Source organism: Hevea brasiliensis, chromosome 7, assembly GCF_030052815.1.
Source record: "Hevea brasiliensis isolate MT/VB/25A 57/8 chromosome 7, ASM3005281v1, whole genome shotgun sequence".
Classification (NCBI taxonomy): Eukaryota; Viridiplantae; Streptophyta; class Magnoliopsida; order Malpighiales; family Euphorbiaceae; genus Hevea; species Hevea brasiliensis.
Genome location: NC_079499.1, coordinates 32,123,233 through 32,148,474, shown reverse-complemented (window position 1 = coordinate 32,148,474; position 25,242 = coordinate 32,123,233).

The following is a 25,242-nucleotide window of genomic DNA, read 5'->3' as shown; positions in this document are numbered from 1 at the left end:
CCAAAATGAAGGGCTCACCAAATATACATTAATTTACTCAATTTCTTCACAAATCAACTCACCCAAAGCTCAAAACAAGATCTAATGAAAGAAAATGGGGAGATTAAGCACTAACCTCAACTTGGGCTTGATTAAACTTCACCAAAACTCCTCTTTCTTGCTTCCTACATGCTACCCATGATGTGTAGAACAAGTTTAATGAAGGACTCTTGAAGAATTGATGGCTTGATCATAGGTGGATGAAAGCTTGTATTTTGGGCGGCCATGGATGAAGCTTAAAGCTCCAATTCGGCCATGGGAAGGGTGAGTAGAGAAGATGATGAAAACTAGGCAGATTAGTGTCCTTATGTGCCTCAAATAGTGCCACCTAACCCCACTAACTTAGATTAACATTTTAATAATCCAAAGTTTCATAATTCAATTTAATCCCCCCATATTTTCTCTAATTTTCATTACACATTTAATTTACTTTTTCATGGGGTTTCCAAAATTTAATACTACTTATTTTTAATGAACATTTAGGTCAAAAGGCACCTCTAGATGTCAAATGACCAAAATACCCCACTTCGGGTTATATTCCTGATTTTTCGGTAACACTGATTTTTGTCTGTTTCTCGATTTTTCGTTTTTCTTTGTACTAATTTATTAATTTTTCTTTAATAATTCTAGTGTCAATTACATTTCAATAAATCTTTATTTATGTCTCAAAATTAATTTCCGAGGGTTCCTCATGGTTCCTGAATGTCCTTTCCGGTGCGGTCACCCATCGCTGTGGTGCCGGCTCGTTTAACTTAGCTTCATTTTCTCTCTTTCATTTTTGTTTGATTTTTCTTGTATTTTCTTTTTATTTATTTCATCATTATATGTCTGTTCACTATCACCGAAGTGTAGTTCCAGACATTCCGACTTGCCTGGACTGTTATTTGGCTACTAGAGCAACAGAACGTACAGAACACGTACAGTGGGGATGTTACAACTCTTCCCCTCTAAATAAAAATTTCGTCCTCGAAATTTACCTAATGTGAAGGGCTGAGGGAACTGTTGTCTCCTCGCTCTCCAATGTTGCCTCTTCCGTGTGTTGGTGTCTCCATAGGATTTTCACTAGTGGAATTGTCTTATTTCTGAGCTCTTTTACCTCTCGTGCCAAGATTTTAATTGGTTCTTCTTCATATGTCAGGTCAGGTTGTACCACGATTTCTTCTCCTGAGATGACATGTGAAGGATCTGATCTGTATCTTCTGAGCGTCGAGACATGGAACACATTATGTATCTTGTCCAGCTCAGGTGGTAAGGCTAATCTGTAGGCTACTGGTCCCATACATTAAATAACTTCATATGGGCCAATGAACCTAGGGCTTAATTTTCCTTTTTTCCCGAATCTCAACACTTTCTTCCACGGTGATACTTTGAGAAATACCTTCTCGCCAACTTCATACTCAATGTCTTTTCTCCTTAAGTCAGCATAAGATTTCTGTCGGTCTAAGGCAACTTTCAAATTGGCCTTTATCAGTTTCACCTTTTCCTCTGTCTGTTTTATCAGGTCTGGCCCCACTAGCTTATCTTCACCCAATTCAGTCCAACATACAGGTGTTCTGCATTTTCTCCCATACAGTGCTTCATAGGGTGCCATTTGTATGCTAGCTTGATAGCTATTATTATATGCAAATTCTGCCAGTGGAAGGTATCTGTCCCAACTTCCCTTAAACTCAATAACACAACTTCTCAACATATCCTCGAGGACCTATCACACATATTCAGTTATTACTATCATTATTATAAGTTTATTGTTTGCGATAACTCAATGAGTTTCAAAATTTACCTGGATTATTCTTTCTGACTGTCCATCCGTCTGAGGATGAAAAGCCATACTAAAATGGAGTTGTGTGCCCAAGGATTCTTGTAATTTCTTCCAAAATCTAGATGTAAACCTCGAGTCTCTATCAGATATATTAGAAAGTGGAATTCCATGTAGTCTAACTATCTAACTGATGTACAATTCTGCTAGCTTTTCCAGTGAGTAGTCAGTTCTGATTGGCAGAAAATGTGTTGATTTGGTCAACCTATCCACAATCACCCATACTGCATCATGCTTCTTCTGAGTGAGAGGTAGACCACTGACAAAGTCCATAGTGACTCGGTCCCACTTCCATTCAGGTATGTTTATGGGTCAGAACAAACCTGATGGAACTTGATGTTCTGCTTTGACTTGCTGACATGTCAAGCATCTAGTTACATAGTCAACTATGTCCTTCTTCATACCTGGCCACCAGCATCAGAGTTTTAGGTCACGGTACATTTTTGTGCTTCCTGGATGCATAGCATACACACTGTTATGTGCTTCTTTTAGAATACTGGTTTTCAACTCTTTATCATTTGGTACACATACTCTTTCTTTATAGTACAGGCACCCATTTTCTTTCACTTCACATTCAGTTTCCTTCCCCTCAGTGATTTTGCCCATAACAGCCATTAATTTCTCATCTGTTTTCTGCCCATCCTATATTTGTTATAACAGATTCGGCTTCACTTGCAACTCAGCCAAAATAACTCCATAATGAGTTAAGGACAGTTGGGCATTCAAAGATCTTAATGCTACAACAGATTTTCTACCTAAGGTAGCAGCGACTACATTTGCCTTATTAGGGTGGTAGTCAATCTTAGAAAACACACCGGCTCCCTTCAACTGATCAAACAGATCGTCAATTCTAGGCAACGGATACTTATTCTTCATCATACTGCTTAATCGCCAAGTAGTCAACACATAACCTCAGTGTCCCATCTTTCTTCTTTGCAAACAGTACTGGAGCTCCCCAAAGTGATACACTAGGGCGTATGAACCCCTTGTCTAGTAATTCTTGTAGCTGGATCAATTCAGCAGGTGCCATCCTATATGGAGCAATTAAAATTGGAGCTGTACCCGGCATAATCTCAATAGCAAATTCAACTTCCCTTTCTGGTGGCAAACTAGGCAATTCCTTAGGAAATACCTCAGAGAAATCCCTTACTCTGGGTATGTCAGACAAGTCAAGTTTACCCTGCCTAGTGTCAACCACATGCGCCAGATAGGCTTCACACCCTTTTCTCAACCATCTCCTTGCAACTGTAACTGAGATGATATTGGACAAGAAATCTGTCCTTTCACCCACTACTATTATTTCTTCGTTCTCAGCAGTTTTCAGAGAGATTCTCTTCATCCTCAAGGTGTTCTTTCTAATTTATAGCCATATTGAATTCTCAAAGCTTATAGCAATTTTTGTGGTAATGGTAGTCCATATTACTGTAACTGAGTCTTTGACTCTAGCTACCTTAGAAGTGTAGTCTTTCGATAGGGTAGTTCTGAAGTTTTAAATTTCTGACCAGAATTTTTTTTTTCACATTTATTTCCCGTAATAGTACTCTATTCGGGCGTAAGTGTATCAAATTATAGATTACTTACAAATATTCTTAGTTTACTGTACCATGAGGAAGCACGTAGCTCTACACAATAATCTCATGTCAGTACTGTAATCTGCAGCTTACAATACAAACATCGAGAACATTATGTAGTTATTACCTTATAACCTCATGAACTAGGTTTTCCACTTCTTTTTCTAATGCCCTCTGCGACTCTGAGTCAATATCTTAACTTTGAATAATCAAAAGTAAACAGATCTGCATAGTGTCACCTCGACTCTTATGAATGCAATGCATGTATGCACACTAGTTCTTTTTACTTATCTTTGCCTAGGAACGCCTAAACCGTGCTCTGATACCACTAAATGTAACACCCCCCACCCGTCTACATGCGGCAGCCAAAGGCGTGCTACGGCGTCTTGAGCACCTGATCTTATCTGATTTCATTATAGTTCTAGATTTACTTGTTCAAAAACTTTATTTGAGGTTTAGGCTATTTTTACTTCTATCAAAATCTGACTAATTTGGAAAATTCAAAAATTTCAATGATAATCCAGCAGAGTGCTAGCAGTAATTTGGACTAACAGTTCTTCTGAACCTGCCAAAAACAATTTCAATATATACTCCAATTCACAACTCAGAATCAGTCTCAAAATTTTTCATACTCAATCTCAATCAGAATCATCATGATCAGATACTTAACTCATATATCAAAATTCTTACAATTTATTATTTTGCATAATTTGCCAACTAAGTACATAAATTTATCAAGTACAGACTATACAAATAAAATTACAGTTACTAATTCACATTACAATAATAGCAGTAATTATAATGTACAGATTATAAAACATGCTTATAATGAGCCCTATCTACATACATTGCTGAGGAGGTGATAACCTTCAATTCTTCTGACACTTCTGCAGATCTGGACTCCAAAAATCTCAATGATACCATCTGGTTTTACCTTTCAAGACTGCGCGAGGAAGCAATTCCATCGCGCTAAGCATTTCTGCTTAGTGGTGCAATAGTATAACAAGAAATAATATATACAAATAAAGAAAGAAATAAATCATAATTTGGATACTCAAGAATCAATTTAATTTGGTATGGTATTTCTAGTATCAACGATCTTATATACTAGTTTGTTTCTCTTTGGAAGTGCTTAGTTTATAACTTTTCAGTAATACTACCCAGTATACAAATTATTCTAACTGTATTGTATTTCAAGTCTCTACAGTTCTGCAATTTATATTTTTGTTATGTTTCTTTTGCTAATCTCCTTTACTCATTCATTCAATACTTAATTTAATTGCACTGAAATTTCATTATACTTAACTTAAATTAGCTTCCTGAATTGAATAATGTTTTAAATACTGCCCATATAGCCTATACATCGACTGCATCGATAAACGGATATACTAGCACTGGGTACCTAGTACCTCGGGCCATCACACCATTGGTCACAAAGTGTCTCCCGGTGTGCAAATAATGTGGCTAAAAAGCCATATAATCAATCAGGCATTAAGCCGAGTATAATAACACAAACTGTATGGCCATAGGCTATTAAAATCATAGTATGGCATAATAAGCCATAGAACACAGTATGACGTAAAGTCATTTACGTAATGTACGTCGAATCCTATTAGCATGCCAACCTATCCAAACTAGTCAACTAGGAAAATTAGGGCATATTACAAGATTAAATATTTATTTCTTTATTTTCAGGGTTTACCGGTCATTACACAATTCACTGGTTAATGAAAATATTGACCTTTTTATACATTATGGATAAGTTGATTCTAGTATCAACATGTCACAATTTGCATTTCAATATGCTGCCAATATAGTGCAATTTACCATTTTTACAAGTTGGCATTCATTGCCAAATCACTTCAAGCATCATTTTATGTAATTACCAATTTTCAATTTTAGTGAGCTAGATTGATCTAGCATAAAGTCCTATTTTCCTTAGTTTTTAGCTTTTGGTCAAAGAAGCAAAATTGTAGCTCCATGTCTTATTGCACGCGGGGCAAAATTTCAGGTCATTCCGAGTTATATAGACCAAGATATGGTCAATTTACTAAAGCTGGACAGATTACACCTTTAGTGCAAAATTTGGTCAATTTCTCAATTTTTGTGTGCTAGATTTATCTAGCTTAAAGTCCTATTTCTCTTGGTACTATTCCCTTCAATTCATTTCATTAGTCAACCTATAATGTTGACCCTTGATGCACTCTACGTGAGTCAATTCTAATGTTACCAATATGTCACATTTTATAGCCCTTTAATATTGGTATACATTACCAATTTCATTTCCAAGTGTATTGCATTTTATTGCAATTTACCGGATTTCGGTATACTATTTTGACTTAGCCGAACGACCTAGTTCCCTCAGTTTTTGGGTTTCAGTCCAAACTACAAACGTGTAGGTCTATGTCTTATGGAACGCGGGGCAAAATTTCAGGTCATTCTGAGTTATGTAGACCAAGTTATGGTCATTTTACTATTGCTGGTCAAAATGTATCAAAATTGGTCACTTTAGGTCATTTTAGGTCATTTTAAGTTCAGCCAGTTTTTGGACCCGAATTTGTGCAAGCTTTTTGACTTGCTTATGCTCATTTCTGGGCTTGGGTGTCTTCATAAGACTTGTAGATATAGGTCTTAACTATTCATGGTCAAAATTTCAGGTCAATTGGACCTGTTTTGAGTGAGTTATGGCCTAAACACTAACTGCTGCCCAAATAGTCAGTTTTCAGGCCTTAAATGCATTAATCCGGATTTGGTCACTTTTTAAAGTCAGTTTCTAGGCAGAATTTTGGCAACATTTCTACATGAAAGTTGGCCTATTTGGTGTCTAGTTTCACCCCATATTGGCCTCATACCAATTGGGTTCATAGTTTGGCACTTATGGCCTCATTTAGGTGCTGCCTTCAATACACAACCTGCACAAAGCTCATACACTCCCAATTTAATGTTCCTTCTCCTCCTCATTACTACAATATTCAATCAACAACACTTCCATACATATATTGTACACAATCCCAGCAAAAATTCTGGGCAGAATACTCAAGTGCACAAGGCACACAATACACCATTAAACTTCAATATTTACATCCACCCAAATTCAACATACTTCAATGTTAATATTACACATATACTTCAACATATTCATACTTCAACATCACTTACACTTTCTGCCCACAAATTGACATTCACATATATCATTAATAACCATATATTCACACACAATTTCATGCTATTAGGGGCTGCCAAACATGGCAGTTTTCTCAAGGCTTCAAGGTTCCATTTCACACCTTTAATCTAAACACTACATGTACATACTTGTGCACAAACTTACTACAACTTTCATTTGGACAATTCAACCTTCATTTTCATTCATTAGAAGTAAAAATAACTCAAGCTCAACAAGGGTTCATGGCTGCCCAAAATGAAGCAACATCACAAATCTCCAATAATTGTTTCAAACCATAATTTAAATTTCTCAATTTCAATCAATTCAAGTCCTATCACTTCCCATATATATACCCATATCAAACATCATCTTTAAACTCATCTACATCATTTAAACACATCAAAATCCCATGAATGTCTTGGCTGCCAAAATGAAGGGCTCAACAAATATACATTAATTTACTCAATTTCTTCACAAATCAACTCACCCAAAGCTCAAAACAAGATCTAATGAAAGAAAATGGGGAGATTAAGCACTAACCTCAACTTGGGCTTGATTAAACTTCACCAAAACTCCTCTTTCTTGCTTCGTACATGGTACCCATGATGAAGGACTCTTGAAGAAATGATGGCTTGATCATAGGTGGATGAAAGCTTGTATTTTGGGCGGCCATGGATGAAGCTTAAAGCTCCAATTCGGCCATGGGAAGGGTGAGTAGAGAAGATGATGAAAAATGGGCAGATTAGTGTCCTTATGTGCCTCAAATAGTGCCACCTAACCCCACTAACTTAGATTAACATTTTAATAATCCAAAGTTTCATAATTCAATTTAATCCCCCCATATTTTCTCTAATTTTCATTACACATTTAATTTCCTTTATCATGGGGTTCCCAAAATTTAATACTACTTATTTTTAATGGACATTTAGGTCAAAAGGCACCTCTAGATGTCAAATGACCAAAATACCCCATTTCGGGTTATATTCCTGATTTTTCGGTAACACTGATTTTTGTCTGTTTCTCAATTTTTCGTTTTTCATTGTACTAATTTATTAATTTTTCTTTAATAATTCTAGTGTCAATTACATTTCAATAAATCTTTATTTATGTCTCAAAATTAAATTCCGAGGGTTCCTGGGCTCAAGAACGGCCTTCCCTGCAAGGCCACCCATCGTGGTGCCTCGTTTAACTTAGCTTCATTTTCTCTCTTTCATTTTTGTTTGATTTTTCTTGTATTTTCTTTTTATTTATTTCATCATTATATGTCTGTTCACTATCATCGAAGTGTAGTTCCAGACATTCCGACTAGCCTGGACTGTTATCTGGCTACTAGAGCAACAGAACGTACAGAACACGTACAGTGGGGATGTTACAAGTCATCTTCATCTTCTCCCAAAAACGTCACTCTCTTCTCTCCCTCACAAAACCACAATGAAAGCTCTATTGTGAGCTTGAAGAACTAAAAATCCCACCATAAAAAAATAGTCTACTATATATAAGACTTGTTTGGGCAACTAGAAGACAAGATCTAAGGGAAAGAAAGAAAAGAAAACTTGAAGAAAAGGGAGAAGAAAATTCTGCACACAAGGTTAGTAAACTAAACTTGATTTGTTAGTTGATTTAGTTATGTTCATAGCTTAATTAACCTAGAAATATACTTGAAATGAAAAGAAAATATCTTTAGAGGACCAAAAGAAAATTCGTCCAACCTATGTAGGGGTGAGAATTGCATGAGTTTGATTGGATAAAATATGTTAGAAAGCTTGAATGAGTTGAGGAATTGTGTTTGTATGGTTGGAATTAGTATAATGTAACAAATTAAGTGAGTTAGGATTTTGGGACTTAGGGTTTTGAAGCAAAAATTTGAAGAAGTGAGTAAATTGTGTATTTGACCTATTGGGAAGTGAAAAATGGTCATTTGTGACCAAATGAGTTGTGTTTGAATTGTTGGAATGGAAGCCAAATTCGGAGGTTGTATGGTCATGCTGCTGGTAGCATGACCAAGTCAACTTTGAAGGACCAAAACTGAAATTTTACAAGTCCAATTGATATGGTACCAATTGGGGATGAAAATAGACATAAAATGACACAATTTTCATTTAGGAACCATGCCCAAAAAGTGACCAAAACCTAGTGAACAAATTGACCAAAGTTGAGTAAGAGCAAATGCCATCAGATACAATCGACCAAATGAACAATGTTTGTTCATTTGGTCATAACTCGAGCTAGGCAGGTCAAATTGACCTGAAGTTTTACCAGTGATTAGATGAGATATAGACCTAAAACTTTAATGAAGAACACAAGTCCAAATTCTGCCAGCAACCAAGCCATTTGGCCACCCCAAGTTGGTGACCCAAAACTACCAGCACCAAACTTTGCCCAGAAAATCTGGGTTATTTTTCATCCGGCAGCCCTGATTCAAAGGGCCATAACTTGAGCTACAAAACTCCAATTGGGGTGATTCAAAAATGAGAATAAACTTAAGACATTCAGGAACATTTTCTATGAAGGAAGTTTTGCCAAATTCTAACAGTAGATTGACCAATGGAACAGTGCAACTTGGAGCACCAAAACTAAAATTTTGACAATTTAGCCAAAAGGATTTAAGCTTTGAGAAAATGACCAAAACCAACAAATTTAATGACCAAAATGTGGTATGTGGGTGAAGTTGGAGTTCCCATACCTATTAAGCCTTAAAAAGTCAACAATTTGACTTGAATAGTGTAGTGAATAGTAACCCAAAACACAAAAACTTCAAGAACGTCGAAATTAGCACATTAAAGCTAGGTAAAAATTGAGTGAAATTTATTTTTGGATTTATGCTAAGTTATGGTACTGAAACACTGTGAAACTGTATGTTTCAGCTGAAAAAGACTTGGAAATTCGAAGAGACTGAGTCAAAGCTTAAAGGTGACTCAAGTCAGGTCTGTGGACAATAATTCTTATTTAAATATTTTATTCTAAAAAATGTGACTTCTATGATTAATTATGTACTGTGTTGCCATTTTATAATCGCAAATATGACTTTGGAAATTGATTAGATTTTTCATAAATTATTTGAATAAATTGTTTTGAAATGATTTTGTGTTCACACTTAGCATGACAGTATCACACTATTCCTCCTCCATTTATGGGGTTGAGATCGTTTATTTTCCTCCCTCTCTGGTTTACCAGTTGAGGTTGAGATCGGATGAGTACTCATTAGCTAGCTAGCCACCTCCCTCATTGATTTCGATTAATGGGGTTGTAGATTGCTTTGTCGTGGTGTACAACACGGCATTGATCAGAAATTTTGTGTCATGGCTTAAGTTGTGTATGATTTTGGCAACACTGCGTTTATGAAATTATTTGACTAAATTGTGTTATTATGAGCTCTGATAGTTTGCGAAATGTGATTGAGAAATATTTAAACTGTGTTTTGATAATGAATGATTTATGTATTGCATTTTAAATTTTTATTCTGCACCACTGAGTATTTTATACTCAGCGATAGCTTATTTTGCTGTCGCAGATAAGAGCAAGGAGAAAGCAGCAGAGTGAGCTGCTATCGAATTGTGGACCTCACTGATCTTTTTGTACGAGTATTATTTTATACCCTTGTAGTTAATTTTGATGTAAATATAGTACTGTTCTATGTATCAATGTAAGTTGAGCAGTTGTAAATAAATTGTATTAATATTATTTTGGATTTTCTTCTGTAAATTTAATATTGTACATGTGAATTTCATGCTTTATGCCTTGTGAATGAAGTATTAAATATTTTGAGATAATGAATTTTGATTTGGATTGTGAAATTACCTTGAAGTGAGTTGAATTCTGTTGATTGAGCTTTATTGGAGGTTAGGTGTTGTGAAAAATTTTTGGGAGTGGTTTTTTCAGGTATTTGAAGAACTGTTTTCTCCAATTACAAACGGAACTCTGTCAAAATTTTTATAAAATTTGCCGCAAAATTTAAATGGACAAAAATTTTTACTAGTATTTAACCTTTGAATAAATGGTTTTTAATTTCTACCAAAATGCTCACCACTTCCAAAATGTAAGTAAATTGTTTTAAAATCCCTTGTAGGGTACTTAATGAGTTATCGGTAGGTGAAGTTCGGTAGTTCATTAAGTATTCTATGGGATCATGTTATGCCTTACAGTGGGGTAAGGTGTGACATGTTTTAGTGGTATCAGAGCATGGTTTTTCAATAAATTTTGACTATGTGTACGAATATTTTATTGATAAGTACAACTGCTCAAGTGTCTTTAATTGATACATATGACATATTTACATCATGAATTTGCACTAACGGAGGTCAACCTCCTTGTGTTTGATCTCAGGAAGTAGAAAATTTGGGAAAACGGAATGGAAGGAGGAGATCATTCCGAAGAACAATCTGTTGAGGCTGAGGTTCAAGAGGAAGCCCCGATCTCGAACATGAGTGGGTCACCACTCCGGCTCTGCTCGGCAAAGATTCCAGCCTGCTCAATTTGTACAGCAGATGGCTACATTCTTCCAGCAAATGGCGGGTAACGTGCCACCCCAAGTTCAAATGCCAGTACCTGTAGCACAACCACAGCCCTCAGCTCGGCAATATGAAAAACTGATGAAATTTGGGGCCACCGAGTATAAAGGCACTATGGATCCACTGGAGGCAGAACAGTGGTTGGAAGGAATGGATCGAGTTTACAGAAAACTGCAGTGTATGGAAGAGATGAAGTTCGAGTATTCTGTTTCCTTGTTACAAGGGGATGCATATGAATGGTGGAAGACCATCCCCCACAGCTTTGTTGAGCCGCCTGTGCTGACATAGACAGACTTCCTGAGGGAATTCAGGCAGAAATGGGTTCCTGATGCATATGTAGATAAGAAATTGCAAGAATTTCTGAGTTTGAAACAAGGGGACTGAACCATAGCAGAGTATGAGAGAAACTTCTCAAGGCTAAGCCACTATGCTGGAAGCTTAGTCTCCACCCCCAGAGACAGATGTAAGAGGTTTGAATCCGGGTTAAGGCCAAATCTGAGAATGTAAGTTATGGGTTTTCGACATCAGAATTTTGCTGAATTGATCTCACAGGCCCTGGAACTGGAAAGAATAGAATCAGAAGAGGCAGTGAAAAAGGGTACACAAGAGAAAATTGAAAAGACTACGGGACAAACATATGAGAGTGGCTCTGGAAAGAGAAAACAGTTTGGGGGATCCAGCTCCTGTAGATTTGGCAGAGGCAGATTCTCTGGCTAATGACCACCCCGGTCTGGTTAGAAGACCCAGCAGACACCCCGAGGAGCTCTATCAGTCCGGCAGTGTGAAACTTGTGGTAAAACTCATGGCGGGGTTTGTTTCAAGGCCACCGGTGCATGTTTTAACTGTGGAGGGAGCGGACATTTCGCTAAAGATTGCACCAGTTCGTGCCGGTCTGGATCTTTTGCTACATTCGAAGGATCAACCCAAGTCTCTGCACCTAGAGGGTCACAGTCAGCTGCTAGAGGTAGAGGCAGAGGTAGGGGTCCTGGTAACACCCCTGGAAGTCAAAGCACTGTTAACCAGCCAGCACCCAGTGGCGCACCAGTCAGAGTGTATACCATGCGTCAGAGGGAGGAGGCTGAAACATCAGACGTTGTAGCTGGTAATTTTTCCATCCTTGACCAAGATGTGCATGTGTTATTTGATCCTGGCTCCACACATTCGTATGTTAGTGCTAGTGTGATGTGTTCTACTGCTATTCCGTGTGTACCAATGGACTATGATGTGCTAGTAACTAGTCCATTAGGCCAGGAGGTCAGGGTAAATAGGCTATGTAGAGATTGTTCTTTGGTGATCCAAGGACACACTTTTCTGTCTGATTTAATTGAAATGCCCTTAAGAGATTATGACATTATCTTGGGCATGGATTGGTTAGCCAGGCATCATGCCATGATTGACTGTAGATTGAAGACAGTCACTTTTGGTCTTTATCAGTATGGTGATGTAGTAATACATGGGGAGAGATAGTTATTACCTTCAAACATCATTTCAGCTACACTGGCCAGAAAAATGATTAGAAAAGGGTGTGAGGCGTACTTGGCACATGTGATGACACCCAAGTGGGGAGTCCAGCACTAAAGGACATTTCTACTGTATGTGACTTTCTGGATGTATTTCCTGATGAATTGCCAGGATTACCTCTAGAAAGAGAAGTGCAGTTTGAAATTGATGTTATGCCTGGTGTGGACCCAATCTCCATAACACCATACAGAATGGCACCAGTAGAACTAAAAGAATTGAAAGTGCAGTTGCAAGAGCTACTTGATAAGGGCTTCATTCGCCCTAGTGTGTCACCTTGGGGAGCGCCAGTATTGTTTGTTAAGAAGAAGGATGGCACTCTCCGGTTATGCATTGACTATCGGTAGTTGAATAAGGTGACAATAAAGAACAGATACCCATTGCCCCGTATTGATGACTTGTTTGATCTGTTGAGGGGTGCAGCTGTGTTCTCCAAAATTGACCTGAGATCAGGTTATTATCAGCTGAAAGTACAAGAGCAGAGTATTTCTAAAACTGCCTTCAGAACCCGCTATGGCCATTATGAGTTCTTGGTCATGCCATTCGGGTTAACTAATGCTCCAGCTGCTTTTATGGATCTGATGAACACTATCTTCAGACCATACCTTGACCAGTTTGTTGTGGTATTTATCGATGATATATTGGTCTATTCGAGGAATGCAGAAGAGCATGATAGACATCTGCGGATTGTACTACAAATTTTGAGGGAGAAACAGCTATACGCCAAATTGTCGAAATGTGAATTTTGGCTGAAGGAGATATCCTTTTTGGGGCACATAGTATCAGCAGAGGGTATTAAGGTAGATCCTAGCAAGATTGAAGTCGTCCATAGTTGGAAGCCACCCAGAAATGTCATAGAGATTCGCAGTTTTCTGGGGTTAGCTGGATACTACTGTCGATTTGTGAAGGGATTCTCCATGTTGGCATCTCCATTGACTAAGCTGCTTAGAAAGGATGTGAAATTTCAGTGGATGGAAAAATGCCAGCAAAGTTTTGATGAATTGAAAAGATGTTTGACTGAGGCTCCAGTCCTGACTTCACCTACACCGGGTAAAGAATATACAGTTTACAGCGATGCTTCTCACAATGGGTTAGGTTGTGTGTTGATGCAAGATCGAAATGTCATTGCCTATGCATCACGCCATCTAAAACTGCATGAGAGGAATTATCTGACACAAGACTTGGAGCTTGCAGCTATTGTGTTTGCTCTTAAGATCTGGAGACATTACTTGTATGGGGAGAAGTGTTACATCTACACAGATCATAAGAGTTTGAAGTATTTGAGCACCCAAAAAGAGTTGAATTTGAGACAGAGGAGATGGTTAGAGTTGATAAAAGACTATGATTGTCTAATAGACTATCAGCCAGGGAAAGCTAATGTTGTGGCTGACGCCCTAAGTCGCAAGACTATGGCGAGTCTATAGGTTACTCCTTTGTCTTTGGTACATGAGTTGAGATCATTACATGCCAGTTTAGAGATTAATGATGATGGGCAGACAGCAGTTGCATGGCATGTACAACCAGTGTTAATTGATCAGATCAGAATGGCTGCTCAGAATGATGAAAGGTATCAGAAGCTGTTGGAAGAAGTTCGACAGGGCAAGAAACCAGAGTTCTCAATTAGAGAGGATGGTTAACTGCTACACCAGGGCAGAATATGTGTTCCTAATGATGTTGATTTGAGGCAGATCATTTTGAAGGAAGCACATGAGTCTCCTTTTGCTATGCACCCTGGTGGTACAAAAATGTATAGAGGGCTAAAGGAGCATTACTGGTGGATGGGTATGAAGAGAGATGTGGCAGAGTTTGTATCCAAATGCCTGACTTATCAGCAAGTAAAGGCAGAGCATCAGGTACCAACTGGGTTGTTACATCCACTACCAGTGCCGGAATGGAAATGGGAAAGAATAACTATGGATTTTGTGATGGGACTTCCGAGGACACAGAAGAGTCATGATGCAGTATGGGTCATTGTTGACAGACTAACTAAGTCTGCTCATTTTCTGCCAGTCCGAATGGACTACAGTTTAGACAGATTGGCCAGGTTGTACATTGATGAGATTGTGAGACTTCATGGAGTGCCAGTATCCATTGTATCAGATAGAGATCCTAGGTTCACTTCTAGATTCTGGGGTAGTCTTCAGAGAGCCCTAGGAACTAGATTGAACTTCAGTACTGCATTCCACCCACAGACAGATGGCCAGTCTGAGAGGGTAATTCAGATTTTGGAGGACATGCTACGGGCTTGTGTGATTGAGTTTGAGGGTAGTTGGGATACACACTTGCCTTTGATTGAGTTTGCCTACAACAACAGCTACCAATCAAGCATTGGGATGACGTGGGTGAAAGAAAAATGATTGGACCCGAAATTGTTCAACAGACTGAAGAGAAAATTAGGGTGATCAAAGACCGACTTAAAGCTGCATCAGACCATCAGAAGTCCTATATTGATTTGAAAAGAAGGGATATTGAGTATGCAGTGGGTGAGAAAGTTTTCCTCAAGGTTTCTCCTTGGAAGAGAATTATGAGATTCGACAGAAAGGGGAAACTAAGTCCTCTTTTATCAGGCCATATGAGGTATTGGAAAGAGTGGGTCCATTGGCTTATCGTTTGGCACTACCTCTAGAGTTGGAGAAGATACATAACGTCTTCGATGTGTCTATATTGAGGAGGTATCGATTAGACCCATCTCATGTACTATCAGTAGAAGAAATTGAAGTGAATCCAAACCTCACATATGAAGAAGAACCCATAAAGATTCTGGCTTATGAGGTGAAGCAACTACGGAACAAGCAGATACCATTGGTAAAAGTGCTGTGGAACTATCATTCGGGCCAAGAAGGTACTTGGGAACGAGAGGAGGACATGAGGAGACAACACCCACAGCTGTTCAGAGATTGATACCAGGTAAAATTTCGAGACAAAATTTATTTAAGCGGGGGAGAATTGTAACACCCCTATTTGTATAGCCTGGTATATTTCATCATTCCAGATTGGTGTCATCCAGGACAATTAAGGGGATTAGAACTATACTTAAGACAACTAGAGAAACCATAAACACAAATAATTAGTAATGTTCAATTAGTTAAGTATAAATAAGAAAAACAGAACATAAGAAGTTAAACGAGTCGAGAGTCACAGCGATGGGTGACCTCCTAGGAAACGACTGCGAAGTCATTTTAAACTCAAATTTCGAACCATAAAATATGACGCCGCGGTCCTTAGGACCCTTATGAACACAGTGGAAAATAGAAAATCACGAAAAAGTATTGTTAAGCCAGTCAAATAATTAGGTCAGGGAGCTGAAAGAAATATGGAATTATTTGCAAACCGGGATGAACTGGCGAGGGGCAATTTGGTCAATTGACCCCAGAGTGACTCGACCTAATCACAAATAAAATCGAAGAAAAGAAAATTTCAGAATAGAGAATTAAATTAAAGAACTAATAGAAAAATAGAAAAAAAAAGAGGAAAATGAAAAAGTAAAAAGGTGATGACATCATGCATGACCTCATGCATGATGTCATAAAATAAATTAATTAAGTTAATTATTAATTTAGATTTTTGTGGTCTTCCATAAGTTAAATTAGAGAAAAGAAAAGAAAAAAAAAAAAAAAAGTCATCTTCATCTTCTCCCAAAAACGTCACTCTCTTCTCTCCCTCACAAAACCACCATGAAAGCTCTATTGTGAGCTTGAAGAACTAAAAATCTCACCACAAAAAAATAGTCTACCATATATAAGACTTGTTTGGGCAACTAGAAAACAAGATCTAAGGGAAAGAAAGAAAAGAAAACTTGAAGAAAAGGGAGAAGAAAATTCTGCACACAAGGTTAGTAAACTAAACTTGATTTGTTAGTTGATTCAGTTATGTTCAAAGCTTAATTAACCTAGAAATATACTTGAAATGAAAAGAAAATATCTCGAGAGGACCAAAAGAAAATTCATCCAACCTATGTAGGGGTGAGAATTGCATGAGTTTGATTGGATAAAATATGTTAGAAAGCTTGAATGAGTTGAGGAATTGTGTTTGTATGGTTGGAATTAGTATAATGTAACAAATTAAGTGAGTTAGGGTTTTGGGACTTAGGGTTTTGAAGCAAAAATTTGAAGAAGTGAGTAAATTGTGTGTTTGACCTATTGGGAAGTGAAAAATGGTCAATTGTGACCAAATGAGTTGTGTTTGAATTGTTGGAATGGAAGCCAAAAGTCAACTTTGAAGGACCAAAACTAAAATTTTACAAGTCCAATTGATATGGTACCAATTGGGGATGAAAATAGACATAAAATGACACAATTTTCATTTCGGAACCATACCCAAAAAGTGACCAAAACCTAGTGAACAAATTGACCAAAGTTGAGTAAGAGCAATGCACATCAGACAAACTGACCAAATGAACAGTGTTTGTTCATTTGGTCATAACTCGAGCAAGGCAGGTCAAATTGACCTGAAATTTTACCAGTGATTAGATGAGATATAGACCTAAAACTTTTATGAAGAACACAAGTCCACATTCTGCCAGCAACCAAGCCATTTGGCCACCCCAAGTTGGTGACCCAAAACTGCCAGCACCAAACTTTGCCCAGAAAATCTGGGTTATTTTCCATCCGGCAGCCCTGATTCAAAGGACCATAACTTGAGCTACAAAACTCCAATTGGGGTGATTAAAAACGGAGAATAAACTTAAGACATTAAGGAACATTTTCTATGAAGGAAGTTTTTCCAAATTCCAACAGTAGATTGACAAATGGAACAGTGCAACTTGGAGCACCAAAACTGAAAATTTGACAATTTAGCCAAAAGGATTTAAGCTTTGAGAAAATGACCAAAACCAACAAATTTAATGACCAAAATGTGGTATGTGGGTGAAGTTGGAGTTCCCATACCTATTAAGTCTTAAAAAGTCAACAATTTGACTTGAATAGTGTAGTGAATAGTAACCCGAAACACAAATACTTAGAGAACATCGAAATTAGCACATTAAAGCTAGGTAAAAATTGAGTGAAATTTATTTTTGGATTTTTGCTAAGTTATGGTACTGAAACACTGTGAAACTGTGTGTTTCAGCTGAAAAAGACTTGGAAATTTGAAGAGACTGAGTCAAGATTTAAAGGCGACTCAAGTCAGGTCTGTGCACAATAATTCTTGTTTAAATATTTTATTCTCAAAAATTTGACTTCTGTGATTAATTATGTACTGTGTTGCCATTTTATAATCGCAAATATGACTTTGGAAATTGATTAGATTTTTCATAAATTATTTGAATAAATTGTTTTGAAATGATTTTGTGTTCACACTTAGCATGACAGTATCACACTATTCCTCCTCCATTTATGGGGTTGAGATCGTTTATTTTCCTCCCTCTCTAGTTTACTAGTTGAGGTTGAGATCAGATGAGTACTCATTAGCTAGCTAGCCACCTCCTTCATTGATTTCGATTAATGGGGTTGTAGATTACTTTATCGTGGTGTACAACACAGCATTGATCGGAAATTTTGTGTCATGGCTTAAGTTGTGTATGATTTTGGCAACACTGTGTTTATGAAATTATTTGACTAAATTGTGTTATTATGAGCTCTGATAGTTTGCGAAATGTGATTGAGAAGTTTTTAAACTGTGTTTTGATAATGAATGATTTATGTGTTGCATTTTAAATTTTTATTCTGCATCACTGAGTATTTTATTATACTCAGCGATAGCTTATTTTGCTGTCGCAAATAAGAGCAAGGAGAAAGCAGCAGAGTGAGCTGCTATCGAATTGTGGACCCCACTGATATTTTTGTACGGGTATTATTTTATACCCTTGTAGTTAATTTTGATATAAATATAGTAATGTTGTATGTATCAATATAAGTTGAGCAGTTGTAAATAAATTGTAATAATATTATTTTGGATTTTCTTCTGTAAATTTAATATTGTATATGTGAATTTCATGCTTTATGCCTTGTGAATGAAGTATTAAATATTTTGAGATAATGAATTTTGATTTGGATTGTGAAATTACCTTGAAGTGAGTTGAATTGTGTTGATTGAGATTTATTGGAGGTTGGGTGTTGTGGAAAATTTTTGGGAGTGTTTTTTTCAGGTATTTGAAGAACTGTTTTCTCCAATTACAAATGGAACTCTGTCAAAATTTTTATAAAATTTGCGGCTAAATTTAAGTGGACAAAAATTTTTACTAGTATTTAAACTTTGAATAAATGGTTTTTAATTTCTACCAAAATGCTCACCACTTCCAAAATGTAAGTAAATTGTTTTAAAATCCCTTGTAGGGTACTTAATGAGTTATCGGTAGGTGAAGTTCGGTAGTTCATTAAGTATTCTACGGGATCATGTTATGCCTTACAGTGGGGTAAGGTGTGACATCCATCAGGCTCATAAATGCAGCTGGAGTATTAGTCAACCCGAATGGCGTCACCAAAAATTCATAGTGGCTATATCGAGTCCTGAAAGTAGTCTTTGGAATACTTTGCTCCTGCACTCTCAGTTGATAGTACCCCTATCTCAAATCCATTTTGGAGAACATACTTGCATCTTTTAACTGATCAAAAAATCATCAATCCTGGGCAGAGGATAACTGTTCTTCAGTGTCACTTTATTTAGCTATCTGTAATCTATGCACAGATGAAGAGTACCATCTTTCTTCTTAACGAAAGCACTGACGCTCTCCACGGTGACACACTATGGCGTATGAACCCTTTATCAAGCAATTCCTATAATTTTATCTTTAATTCTTTCAATTTTGCAGGTGCCATCCTATAGGGAGTGATGGATATTGGCTCCACTCCAGGCATAACCTCAATCTCAAACTGTACTTCTCTAACTAGGGGCAATCTTTGTAATTTGTCAGGAAAAACATCTAGAAAATCACACACTATATGGATATCCTTAAGATCTAGACTCCCCATACATGTGTCTACCACAGCCTCACACCCCTTCCGAATCATCTTCTTAGCTAGTGCAGCTGAAATGAGATTAGAGGGCAACAACTGTCTCTCCCCTTGTATATTCTCATTTATATACTCAAGGAGGCCAAAAGTGACTATCTTCAATCTACACTCAATCATTTCATGACGCTTGAATAGCCAATCCATGCCCAAGATAACATCATAATCCTTGAAAGGAATCTCAATCAAATCACACAAAAATGTGTGGCCTTGAATCACCAATGGATAATCCCGATATAATCTATTCACCTTCACCTCCTGTCCTAATGGGATACTCACCGACACATCATAATCCATTTTCACACAAGGAATAGTAGTATAGCAAACAATTCTAGCACTAATATATGAATGAGTAGAGCCAGGGTCAAACAATACATATACATTTTGATCAAAGATAGAGAATGTACCAGCCACCACATCAGAAGTTTCTGCCTCCTCTCTCTGACGCATGGTATATACTCTGGTCAGTGCATTATTCTATTCAGGCTGATTAACTATACCTTGATTGGCGGTAGTATTGCCCCGGCCCCTACCTCTGCCTCTGCTAGCAGATTGTGAAACTCTTGGGGTAGAACCCTAAACTAACCCCTCTGTTGTAGTGTAAGGCATAGGTTGGCGTGTACTATTGCAATCTCTAGCGAAGTGTCTAGTTCCTTCACAGTTATAGTAAGCTCCTATGGCCTTGAAACATACTCCCCCATGCATCTTGCAACAGGTTTCACATGTGCGAATAGACGATAATCCTCTGGACATCTGTTGACTAGGTATGGTTGGCCTCTGTAATGAGTATCTGCTTCTACCAAATCTCTGAGTACTGGATCCCCTAAAATTCTTCCTCTTCCCTAAACCATTGCCTATACTATGACAATCATCTTCACTCTTTTTTCTTTCTCTCCCACTCCCTTCTCCACTGTCTCCTCAAGTTCTACTCTCTCTAGCTCGAGAGCCTATGAAACCAAATCTGAGAAATTCACATACTGGAAGCTCACTACTTGCTTCCTAATGCTTGGTCTCAAACCTGCCTTAAACCTCTTACAACTGTCTTTGCTGGTAGTAAGTAAGTCTTCTATATAGTGACTCAATCGGGAGAACTCTCTTTCATACTCTGCTACTTTCTTGTCCCCTTGTCTCAAACTCATAAATTCTTGGAGCTTCATATCAACATAAGTGTCAGGAACATACTTCTATTTAAACTCTCAAAGAAAATCACCCCATGTCAAAATAGGAGGCTCTATCAGACTATTTAGGATAGTTTTCCACCACTCATAGGCGTCCCCTTGAAGCAATGAAATTGCATACTCAAATCTTAATGCATATGTACACTGCAGCTTCTTGAAAACTCTATCCATTATTTTAACCACTGTTCTACCTCCAGTTGGTCTATAGTACCCTTAAACTCAGTAGCCCCATATTTCATTAGCTTCTCATACCACCTCTGTAGGGGTTGTGGCTGTACATTACCAGCCATTTGCTAGAAAAATGCAGCCATCTGCTGGGCAAACTAAGCAGAAAACGGCACTAGAGGGGCTTACACAGCTGGCCCTTCTGCACCCTGAGGGGCTGGGGCCTCTCCCAGAACTTCAGCTTCTACTGACTGTTTCATAAAGTTATCCCCTTATTCCATACTACCACACAAAGATCTCTATCTCATGGACAACCAACATAAGATAATCTACCCATGAGTTCATTTCCATGATGTAAATGTACTATATGTATCAATCTAAAACATTTGAGCAGTTATACTTATCAAGAAAATATTTTTAGTACGTAACTCAAAACTTGCTCTGATACCACCAAAACAAGTCACACCTTACCCTTACATAAGATATGACATGCTTTTGTAATATGCCTAATGAATTATCGAAACACCCTCTACTGATAATCTATTAAACATATTACAAGGAATTTAATGACTTCAAATTCATTTTTAAATTAAACTTATCAATAAAAGGTGTAATAGTTTCTCTAAGGTCTAAGAAAAATACCTTGAAATTAAATAAGAAAAGAAATAAGCATTTTTAAAACTTAAAGAAATTTGATGAAAATTCGGCGTGATGACAGCTAAAAATCAACTAATCAAAAATTTTAAACCTGTTGAACAAAACCTATAGCAATAAATGTATATCACAAATTCATCAAATCAACATTTTATCAAATGCTTTTCTTCATTCACAATAAAAAGAAATACATTCTTACAAATTTACATTCATTTGATATCAATAAAATAATATTACATCACTTTTGTATAACTTCTCAAATATTTCTTACATACATATAATCTTTATGTACATCTGAAACAAAATTCAAAAGGGTAACCTAGAAGTATACCCCGCTTGCCAAAAAGAATACAGCTTCTATTACTTTCACTCTGCAGTCTTTTCCTTTTCTCTACTTGCGACAGCATAAAAATAGCCATTGTTGAGTATAAAAACTTAGTGGTGCACAAACATCAATTTTATAAAACCAACATAAAACATAAGATGTTGAACCATAACAAAGTATTTAATATTTAATATGTTCAAATTTTCCATGAAACATGAAAATAATAATATTCACAATCATCAACAAATCACTTATTTTCAACAACACATTTATTATAACATTTAAAAATAACTATTGTTGCCAATAACTCATAGTTTAAGCAATGACACAAAATTTCTGATCAATGCCATGTTGTACACCATGACAAAGCTATCTCAACCTCATCTAGCCGAAACTAATGAGGGAAGCAAAGCTAGCTAGCAAATATGAGTGCACCCATCCGATCTCAATCTCAACTGGTAAACAACTCAATCTAGAGAGGGATGATAATATAATCAATCTCAACCCTCAAGTGGAGGAAGAACATATCCAATCTCAACCTCATAAGTGAGGGAAGCAATCAAAGTATGTCATGCCAATCGTGGTTTTAAAACAATTTCCATTCAAATAAATGAACATTTCAAATCATCACATATGGTTGGCAACACATCAATTTCACAAACACTTCTAAATCACATACATCTGGCCACCCCCGTGTTACAATATCATAAATGGCCAAACATCCGCCTTTTTATCAAAATAATAAATTCTTTTCATTTGCAAATTTAAAACACAAGAAAATTAGAGTTGTGCATAAACCTTATCTTAGTCTCCTTTCTTTGACCTATTTCTTCCTTTACTTTAAACTTCTCTTCTCCACTAAAACACACAATTTCAAAAGCTCCAATACTTATTCTAACTTCTACCAATAACTAACCAAATAAATTCCTAGTGAATTCCTAAAATAACTACACATTCTAACTATTTCATATTACAGGGCAAAATTTGCACATGTCTTTAGAACTCAATTTCAGTCTAGTTTTAATCATAATTTATCAAATTGGTCTTCATGAAAGTTTTTCTCCTATGTCTTAACTTTAATTATCATTTTGAATCACTCAATTTAGAGGTCTAGATAATTAGTTATAGCGAAAATACTATGTACTATTCCTGGGTGCCTTATCTTGAGATTTTCAAGTTTTTCAAATTTGTACCTGAATTTGCACTCAATATCCAAGCACTTTATATCAAGAATTTGTACCAGGTCTCTGAAACAAAGTTTTAGGACTTTGTCTTAAGTTTCCAAATCATTTTGTAGCAACTCAGTTGGAGAAGTACAAAGGAAGATATGCCCTGTTCACTACACAAGGGTTTTGCTAGAAATTCAGGAATCTCAGTCTGGCCAAACCAATTTGCACTAAAATTTCAATCACTTTACCCTTACATCTGGGTCTAGGTCAAAACATGAAAGTTGTAGCTCTATGTCTTATGTTTATTTTAGCTTTCAAATCATTAAATTTGCATTTGTGTAGTTTGAGTTATGGTCATTTTGCCAAAACTGTTCATGTGATAAATTCTCAGGTTTTAAGTCAGCTCTAGAATTTAGGTAGATTTCTGGACTCACATTGTCAAGCAATTTTGGGTAGGTTACAGTCATAATTTAGCATCATGGTCTTCATATGAATGAAGGATTACATAGGTTCAAGAATTACTCAATTTAAAGTTTTGTAGAGTGAATTATACTCAATTTAGTGCATACTATTCTTTTGGTTAGTTTGCAAGGTTTCAGTTTTGCATTTTCAAATTCTAGCCCTAATTTAGGCATCTTTTGGTCAGTTTTAGGGCAAGTATTCTTCATAAAAGTTTTAGTATATTGTCTTTGTAACACCCTCACTATAGCAATTTCGCACATTCTACTATTCTGGTGATCGGTGTCGGTCTGGACAACTAGAACGTCTGGAAAAATATTTAAACTAGAGTGAGGAGTCATAAATAACTCAAATAAGTATAATAAAAATTAAGGAAAAATTTTAGAAATAAAATACAACCAAGTTAAATGAGCTGGTGCCCTAGCGATGGGTAACCCAGTAGGAAGTTGCGATTCTCGCAACTAGGAGCCCTATACCTGGGAGAAAATTCATAAAATAATTTTTGAGACCCCAGAGAAGAGTCATTGAGGTTTCTATGGCATTAGAATGCCGAAAAAAAAGGCTTAGAAAATTTTTTAATCGGTACAGACAATTTTGGCCCGTTAAGCCAAACAGAGGGCATTTTGGTCATTTCGCCTTCAGAGACGATTTTTGACCGACTTGTCCAGTTAAGTAAATAATTATTATGATCTAAAATATGAATAAATATTGTTAAAAATTGAATTGAAAATGAGTAGAAAAGAAAAGAAAAGAAAAATGAAAGAAATTGGGAATTATGACATCACATGATGTCATTAACATGCCCCCGCCCAATCACAACTTGACAAGAAATTAAAAGGGATTAAAATGACATAAAAATGAGATAAAAATGAAAAAATTCCAGCAGCCCCTTCTTCTTATTCCCGCACCAAAGAAAAAAAAGAGAGAAAAACCACCATTAAAGCTCCAAATGAGCTTGATTCCCTAGCCAACTACACCATAAAACCTCACCCTCTCTTCACAAAAAATTTCCCTTACCACTAGAGCTAAACTTAGGCAGCCATTAGAAGAGAAGGAAGTAAAGGAAAGTGAAGGGTGAAAATTCATCCAAGAGGTTAGTGCTAATTTTCTTGCTTCCATTCTTTTCTAAGCATGAATTTAAATTGAGTTAAGTTGAAAATTTGATGAAAAATGAATTAAAGATGCATGAACTTGCCCTATGAAATTTTTGCAGCCTTAGGGTACCTAGGGTTTCAACAATTTGATTGCATAATAGTTATGTATGGCTGCCATTAAACATGATTTTGGTGTTTTAATTCATGGATTGTATGTATATAGAGAATTGAAATTGTTGGAGTTAGGGTTTGGGCACCAAAATTTGGATTTTGTTTAAGTATTGGTAAAAAGAGGTTGTAATGGTCAGTTAGTGATCATGTGGTCATGTTTGAGTAGGAAATTGAGTGAATGGTGCCAAGAGAATTGAGATTATGTATGCTGCCCTTGGTGACCTGTAGGACTGGGCATGAGTTTAGCAGGTTTGGATAGCCATAACTTGAATTTTACAAGTTAAATTGGTACAAGACCAATTGGACATGAAACTAGACACATAATGGCACAACTTTGGTGAAGAAACCATGCCCAGAAAACCAAACCAAGTGGACCAAAAGTTTGCCCTAATCCGGGTGACCTGCAGTCTGCCTGGGCAAAATGACTAAATGAATAGTGTTTAGTCATTTGGCCATAACTCAGTG